General features: G+C 48.7%; 1 long non-coding RNA gene across 2 annotated transcripts; it reads left to right on the top strand.

Moving 5' to 3' along the window:
• The first annotated feature begins 3535 nt into the window (after window positions 1-3535).
• LOC309827743 lies at window positions 3536-8251 on the top strand. Of its 2 annotated transcripts, none has more exons than XR_014297237.1 (3): window positions 3536-3663; window positions 7823-7897; window positions 8014-8251. It is a non-coding gene; the product is annotated as an uncharacterized lncRNA (long non-coding RNA). The 2 variants fall into 2 exon arrangements; XR_014297238.1 differs by lacking the exon at window positions 3536-3663 and adding an exon at window positions 4998-5100.
• The last annotated feature ends 606 nt before the right edge of the window (window positions 8252-8857 follow it).

Below are 8857 nucleotides of genomic sequence, written 5' to 3'. Positions count from 1 at the left end.
GGTGCTGTGGAGACGCTCGAAATCACCCATTTCTAGTCACTCTATGCTCGGGTGCAATTCCTAACCCAGAGAATCTCAGTCCAGGGGCAGGGACACTCACACACATGTTGTGCATGCACACATACGTATACATGTGTCCCACGTGTGTGTATACACATGTGCACGTATGCCCTCGTACACATGTGTGCAATGCACACTTGTGTGTGCACAAAAATATACATCTACATGCACATAATGCACATCTGTGAACATATATACACACATTCACACAGAGGTGTGCATTGTACACTTGCAGGCACATGCTGTATATACACGTGCAACCTACATATGTGCGTGTGGGCACACTTACACATGCACGCACAGATGTGTGCGCCTACACAAACACATGCGTGCAGACACCCAACACGTGTACACTGCAATACATGCATGCGAACACACACCTATGTGGACACACATGCACACGTGCACACACACACAGCCCTGAGGACGCGCTGTGGGTGCAGGAGGTGCCGTTTGTTGAGAGAAGTGGTTAAGTTAGGGAGTGACATAGGGCATATAAACGAGGCAGAGAAACGGAGTCAAGGACCCCTAGCCCCACCCACCGCATGACCAGAAGGGCTGGGGTCAGCCAGGAAAATGTAGTTCAAGATCCGTATCACAGAACCGATAACGACCGGGGCAGGGTGTTCTCCTACAGCCACACGCACCCCGCCGCGATCCCATCACCCCCAAGTCCTCACGCAGGAGCGTCCCAGCCACCTCGACGCCCGCGCCCTCTCTTCTCTTCGGGCCTCCGGGAACCCCCGGGCACAGGTGGCTGCCCCTGCCCCCCTGCTCTACACACGCAGTCACAGACTCCGGCTACTACAGGGCAACAAGGACGTGAGCTCCCTGAGCTTCCCCCGTGGCACCGGCACAGCGCAAACCAAGCTTAACCAAGCAGCCGAGAAGAGCAAGAGGCCGTGCGCGGGTTCCTGCTCCAAGTCCTTCCGTATTAGGGTGAGATCTCCTCGTGGCGTCACTTGAAGTTCCGCTTTAAAAATGGTCCTTTTGAAACAAAATGTTGCATTAAAAATGGTCCTTTTGATAGATGCTGAATGCAAATGCCCTCTCCCCTAGATTATATGGAATAATAAGGACGATACATTACAACTTCCTCTCTGTAACATCCAGCCTGCGCTGTTAGTTTAAGATCACAAATTGTTTCTGTCTTTCATTTTTCAGATCTTTGTAGTGTCTAATAGTGTAACCACAAACACTTGTGTTTATTCACTGAGTCATGGTTTACTTATTACCCACTTCTGCCAAGCAGGCTTGATAGATTTGCCAGTTCTTAGGCCCCTGATGGCCTAACATGTGAAACTTCTCTGGGAATTGAAGGCCTCTCCTGTTAAGAGTCTTAAGAGGGAAAACTATGGACCCGTTTCTGGCCCATGGGGTGTCTGCTGGTGGGGCTTCCATGAAATCTTCACTTTCCTGATACAAAGGGCCAAACACAGTTGACGTAAGCCTTTGTCTCCTTGCTTTCCCCAATTATCACTGGCTGGAACATGTGCGTGATGCCCAGAGTTCTGCAGCCCTACTGAAACCATGAGGTGCTAGACAAGTGCCAGGTAGAAAGCCCGCACTGTAAGGATGGCAGAGGGCTGGACGTGCCCCATTGTTCCTCCTGATTCACTGTTCACTCACCTCCACTCGGCTCAGTGCCTAAGATGCTATCCTGCATGGATGGCATCAGTGCTTCCTTAACCTCTGGCTTCCAGTTGATTCATTCAAGAGGAAGTTGGGAGGCACCAACGGGAGAGTGGAGGGAGGGACGAAAACCAGGTTAATTTCTTGCTCCTCCCTGACAGCGTTCCTCTTCTGAAAGCCGCAGCTCCTTTCCGACGGCCCTCCAAGAGCTGCAGCCGCAGCTGCAAATCTCTCCACATTCTGCTTACAGCCCCTGCCCTGCCCCATCAGGCTGGAGGTGGGAACAGCTCCTGGGATGCTCCTCCGTCCCTTGATGGTTTCCCAGAACCCTTCCCACCCTTCGTATAAGAGATCCCTAGATCACGCCTCTGTTTAATTCTCCTCACCCACGCGTTTGAGAGCGCCATCCTTTTATTGTCCTGTTTTGCTGGGATCCTGAGAGCAGCTCAGAAGGAAAGAGCTGGGCCCCCTCAGCATTGCTGAGCAGCTGGGCCGATCCTGGACCATTTGCCTGTGGACCTCATGCCGTGGGATGCATAAGCAAACCGTAGTGATTTCTATCACTAGAGTGTGGTTTGCTCACACCTGCCACTGAACTCACTCCCAGCTAATCCACCAACAGATTAATAAGAAGGGGTTTCTGTCCTCCAGGGGACAGCCTATCAGGGAGTGAAGATATGTAGATATATTTACGAGAAATAAAGCTGTTTTTATAATAGTTCTATTAGAGAGCTGGACAACAGGCGCTACGGAGGATGCCAGTGAGAGGCATTTCACAGAAGAGATGACAGATTTCAGTGTCTCAACAGAGGGCACTGCAGGTCGGCCACACACGTGTGAGTGCATGTGGAGACGAAGCTGGGGGGCAGGTGCTTCCCCATCAACCTTCAGTAAGATGTCCTGTCCCTGACAGCCTCAGTCAGTGGTATTTGGGAGAATTAGGGGAGGGTGGGCATGTGTGCTAGGACAGCAGCAGGGTGGCCCGGGCTGCAGTGAGAGGCGTTTCTAGGGGGACAAGCCCCAGCCCAGAGAGGTCCTAGAATAGGTGTGTCTTCCTTGGGAATGGACAGAAATATGTGGGGAGGGGGCCCCGATAAAAGGTTGCCCCTCCTGCATTCATAAGAGGTCCGCATTTGCTCGGTTATTTGCCAAGTGAGGAAAATGATGGCATAGGCTGGAGAAACTGTGGATATCTGGGTTCCTTAGATAACAGGCGTGGTGTAGTATTTCACTGGAAAAAAAAAAGGTTCCCTAAACGTGCTTTAAAAAAAAAAATCAAAACCCTTGGCTAAGATACTTCTCCAAGGAAATGAACAGATTCAGCCCTGGGAAGAACCTTAAGTTGGCTGGAAGAAGAAGGGAAAAAAGCCCTGTGAAGTTTGAGAAAAGCTTTAAAAAATGTTCCTCCCAAATGGGTTTCATTCAGGTTTAACAGTGAGTGTTTTCCCTCCGCTTTTCTCTCCCGTCTTCTAAGTGAAAACAGGCTTTTAAGTCTGTGCGTGTGGCTGCAGCACGGAGACGGCAGCTCATCCTGTGCCAACGAACGTGCTCTGGAGCAGCCAGAGCTTCTGGGAAGCGAATCAATACTTTGTTTTTCCCAGTTAAGGTTAGGCAAAGAGTACACATCTTTCAAATGCCAGTTAACATCGATGTGGTAACTCGGCCACTGACCTCAGACCTCACCCAGTGGCCCCCGCACGCTCCCAGCCTGAGAAGCAGTCAACCTTTCCATGCTCACAACACCCTCCTCAAGCCAAAGACCTCTCCACCGGAAGGCGTGTAGTTTGGAGGTGGCTTTCTGGTAACACATCCCTGGGTCTTCGACCACAGGGAAGGGAAGGAGGGAAACCCTCACCCCTTCCTGTGGCCCAGCTGGTCCTACCTAATGTTGGTCCAGAGCAAAGCAACTCCAGGCTCCAGAGCCCAGTGGCTACCGTCCAGCTGGTATTTCTGAGCACCTCTTTGTGGCAGGTACGGTGGGGAACCAGAGGCTAAGACACAAACCCCACTTTCACAAGGTTTATGGCTTAATAGGGAACCACCCACATACCACTAGTGCTCATTAATTATCAGGGATGTGTGGTGGGGCAGCAAGGAGGGGGGAACCCTCTCTTCCCGAGAGGGTCCCGGTGGGACAGCCGAGGTGAGCCTTGAAACATTCTCCCAGTTCTTCTCAGTCCTAGAAGCAACTTCAATAATTACAAATTACATCTTAATTTTTGCCTCGTAAGATGTTATAGCACAGAGCAAACTGGGCGTACCTCTGTCCTAATATTTAACACTTGGTGACAACTATTTGTTTCTTAAGGTGATTCCACCAAGGGAGCTCATTAACGGCAGGCACTGAACACCTAACACAGAATCTAGTCAGAAGGGGGTCCCCAATAATCTGTTCATTGGTTATTTGATTACATTCAATATATAAACATGCTAGTGACTCATGGGCAATCTTGACTTCCTAATTCACAAGGAAATGCATGACAGATAAGGATTTTTTTATTCTCTCCCAACTTGGTTTGCCAAGATGTGAGGGGGAAAAAATCCAGGAAAAGATAAGGCTGAGGGAGAGTAGCATGATGTCTATTTTTGGATGAACATTTTTGTTCAATAGTTTACACTTTACCAAAATAGTGCTCAAGTTCACACAACAGAAGACGATTGAAACGAAAACACAAAGGTCTATGATGAGGTTTCTCCTAAAGCCTTGCTACTCAAAGCATGGTCCATGGACCAGCGGCAGCAGCGCTGCCTGCGAGCTTGCTAGGATGCAGAACCTGGGCCCTCCGAGACCTGCCTGGTGAGAACCTGCAGGTGGACAAGGTCCCCGGGCGATGTGAAGAGACACTCAAGTTTGAACGGCACTGTTTTAAAACGCAGCTGTGGGAAGTGCAGACACCCGCATCCCCCCACCCGGCATTCACCTCCCAGCACCCGCTGGAGTGGCCAGGAAGAGGACCTCCGTGGCCACCTCCTGGAAGGCGACCTTTCTCGAATTTGTTGTGTCGACGCTCTCCCAGCTCGGGAAAGGGACACCACAGGGTCGATCGATAACACTGAACCAAACAAATGCTCTGACGCAGCCGCTGAAGGTCATGACCAGAGAGAGGGCAGGAAGGGGACCGCCTGCCAGACATGCACAAGAGGACGCCCATCCTCCAGCTTCGCTCAGCCCATCAGACGTGAAGCAGTCAAATCTGATAGAGTAAATCTGCGTTGTTGCATTAGAGGAGCTTTTATCTCTGCAGCTACGTTTTTCCTCTGAGGGACGGCAGAGTGCAGGTGCGGGCTGCAGTAGGCCGGCGGGGGGCTTGGGGGGCACCGAGCTGGTACCAGCAGCCACCCCGGGCACAAGACCGTTTAGAGATGAGCTCTCACGGGAACTCCAAGGCTTCCAGACGGTACCCACTGGTGAGTGCAGGAGCCGGATGTGCACCTGTATCTGTTTAATAGGGTTGAAACAATTCCATCCAAAGAGTGGGGAGCAGGTAAGGCAGTGAGGGGTCAGGGCACCACAGAGATCAAATTCAACACGTGGGACGTACAGTGTGTTTACTGCTGAAGCACAACATCATAAGAATATTTCTAACCTCAAGTGAAATGTTTTCAATAGTTTAATTACACACACACACACACACACACACACACACACGTGTGTATAACTTCTTTCTGGGAGTTTACATAAAAATGCTTAAAACGTCTGAAGCCAAAAATGGGAGGAATAAGAGGGTCAGAGTCTTAGAGCTGGACAGGGTCTCAACAGCATCTTAGAGCTGGACAGGGTCTCAACAGCATCTTAGAGCTGGACAGGGTCTCCACAGCATCTTAGAGCTGGACAGGGTCTCAACAGCGTCTGACGCTTTCTGGATTGTCCCCTCAAGTTGGAGGAGACTGAAGTTCACAGAAGTTTATAACTTATTCCAGGTCACGTGATGAGTGGCTGGGTCAGAGCCAGAACTCAGAACTCCTAATCCAGAGGCTGACCTGCCTTTCTACCACACGGCCTCTAAAATTAAACACACACGCACGCCTTGGTTACAGACCTGTAGACAGTTCTAGTAAATAAGAAGAACGCGCTAAAGATGACTCTTGGACATATTCAAGGGAGGAACGGAGCAGGGAGAAGTCTTGTTCTTCCTAGGTTCTTCTCTGGTAAAAGGGGAAATGAGGGATAGTCTAAATTAAACATACTATTCTAGTTCCTCTGCAAGAATCTCGTGTCTGAGAACCATTAAAAAATATTTAGAGCTTTTCGAGAAATGCTATGGAAATAGGAATGTTTTAAATAAACTAGCAATAAAAGCCATAAAACAATATTTACTAGCCAAAATAGGGTCCAAGAGCCTAGGGTGGGAGATAACAGAAGACGCCTGCCAGGTGCCTCATCACACCCTGCATGAATGGGCTAAAGCCTGTGGTTCTCAAAGTGTGGTCCCAGGAGAGCATGGCAGCATCTTCTGGGACTTTTCAGAAATGCAAATGCCCGGGCCCCATCCTCCTGATCGGACAGGCTGAGGGTGAGTGTGACCCAGAGACCTGCATTTTCACAAGCACCCCTCCCCCACCCTAGGGGTGCTCCAATGCAGGCTCAAGTTTGAGAATCTCTGGCCTGATACAAACGAGGTTTCTGGCTCTCTGTTGAAGGCAGGTCTACGACAAACACTGTCCCTGTCAAACATCTGTTTATGCTCCCCATGGTTGGATGGTGTCCTTTTCACTGGCATTTATAATCAGCCATTTTCGCCTCCACTAAAACCACAGGCCTCTCGCTGGTTAAGATCGTTGTTATGCGGGTCCGTGATCGAATCGTGAGTAACAAAATCGAGCGGAAATAATTTTCTACCAACATGATTTACTAGCATCAGTATTATGTATTGAAAAACAATTAAACATAGAACAAAAACAGTTATGAAATGTTGCCTCGCTCCGTTATCAAGAGCTGAAAAGTAGGGCTCTAATGAAAGAACACTTGGAAAATTCTCAGTGTTCCCAAGTAGACAGGGAGTGGGTTAACGTGCCAGTAACTGGACACCCGCTCCCAGGTTACAGCAATGGAGTCTTGGGTCCACATCCCCTGGGGGCTTGCTAGGAATGCAGAATCTCAGGCCCCACCCCGACCCAGGCAGCAGGATCTGCATTTTAACAGGATCCCCCGGGAATTCGCATTCACCTTAGTGTTGGAGAAGCAATGCGTTAGACGAGATTTGATTAAGTATTTGGTGAACAGGCTGGATTTCCTCCTCTTTCGCCTTTTTATGCAATGAAAAACCAACTGCTCTCAAAAGAGGTTTATTATCCACAGCAACAATATTGAGCAATTCTTAAATGCTTTCTGTAAGTACGGCACTGTAGCAGGCATTTAAAAAAAAAAAAAAAGGAGGAACTCATTTTACCCTTCCTAAATAGATTGATTTAAATTCAAATAACAACTAGCCACTTTTTCACACCATGGGAAGGAGATTTTGAAAAATCTCTTGAAAGACAGAATCCTACACCAAATTTCTTGAAGTTAAGGGAAATTTGAAATTTAGAAAGCAGCAGGGAGAGAGTTTTGGAAGGTGCAGGCAAGAGAGGGGTCACTGGGGGCCTCTGCACACAGGACGGGGGTAGGGTGGACAAAAGCTAAGTAGGGAAGCAAGAAAACTGAGGCAGTCCTTGGGCGTCAGGAGCCCTCCATGAGAGATAGTCGAGGATGAGATCACTTGCCCGGAAACCGGAAGCGGTTGCCAAGGTTAATTCTGCAGACACCTCGGGGCTTGGGGGGGTGGGGGGGTGGGGGGGACGGGGGGGTTGGGCACGGCCCAGCAGTGGAGCTGTGAGAATAGGGGAGACCCTCCGTGCAGCAAGTTTCTCCCGGCACTGCTCTGCTACGCAGAGATAAGAGCTGGGGAAGCTGACGGCTTTGCAAAAGATGAAAATCCATGTTTTATGTAGAAGGGACTCAAAGCAGCCCTGCTGAGCAGCCCGCCTTCTCTGCTGGGAGGGTTGTTCCCTGCTCAGGGTAAATGCAGCTATGATATTCTCTTTAGTGGGAAAAACGCCCTCACAATCTGCTGCATTATTGATGGCTTTCCTAGGGGCTAGCCTATTATTCTGATGCCTCTAATAGTTTCATCTTTTCATTTGCTTGCAGGTTGCTGGGTTTTGTTTTCTGACATGAGTCCTAGAACGTGAGCCGTACCCTTAGCACCTTGCTGGTAAATCAAAGGTGTGTGTAGCCCTGGTTTAAGAATAACACGTACTGACTGCAAGAACATAAAATCCTTCTCCGGCCTCATAAACAATGCTCCATTTCAAACGCTTTTCTTACTGCACACCTTTCAGAACCAGTTTGGATCAACCACAGGACTTGCAGAGACAAGTTTCGCAAACGCTGTATGAGGGGAGCAGAGGCCCCTTTGCTCTTGACTGTGCTCTGAACGGGCAGTCATCACACGTCTGTAAGAGACCCTCCGGCCCTGCCTACGCTTTCAGGGCACCCGTCACAAAGAACTGTAGCCCAGTAAAGACGAGAGGGGCCGAAACACCACGGCGTGAGGAGCCAGCACAACACAGAAAAGGGCTTCACGCAGCTCCCAGATCCGGGGGCCTTCTCTTCTTTATAATGTGTGTAGCTGCTGAAATAAACAACCACAACGTTACAGGGTTTATATCAGTGTAGATGTAACACACACAACAACCACAGCATAAGTAGGTTGGGGGTAAACAGGTTTTTTTTTTAACAGTTGCCAATTTTTACATTTATGTGAAATGATACAATATTAACTCTAAATGACACAATATTAACTCTAAGGATACAACATTAACTTTAACAGGGACCAGCAGAGGACGTACACTGTAATCCCTAGAGCAACCACTAAGAAAATGCAAAAACGATACAGCTCCAAAAGACAATAGATAAATTAAAATAGAATTCTAAAAATCAACCAACTTAAAAAGGACAATCAGAACACAAACAGTAAAATGACAGACCTCATATCATAGCAATAATTACAATACGTGGAGAGGATCAGACTCTCCAAAGAAAAGACACAGATATTCAGAGTGGACTCTAAGAAGGGAGACCCAATGATATGCTGTCTACAAGGGATGCACTTTAAATGTAAATACACAGATAAGCCGAAAGCAAAAGGATGGGAAAAGGCACACACCATCAGTTGCTGTATTA

This window comes from Grampus griseus (assembly GCF_964374135.1).
Source record: "Grampus griseus genome assembly, chromosome: 9".
NCBI lineage: Eukaryota > Metazoa > Chordata > Mammalia > Artiodactyla > Delphinidae > Grampus > Grampus griseus.
The sequence above is the reverse complement of the archived record's forward strand: the minus strand, read 5'-3'. Positions and strand labels throughout refer to the sequence as shown.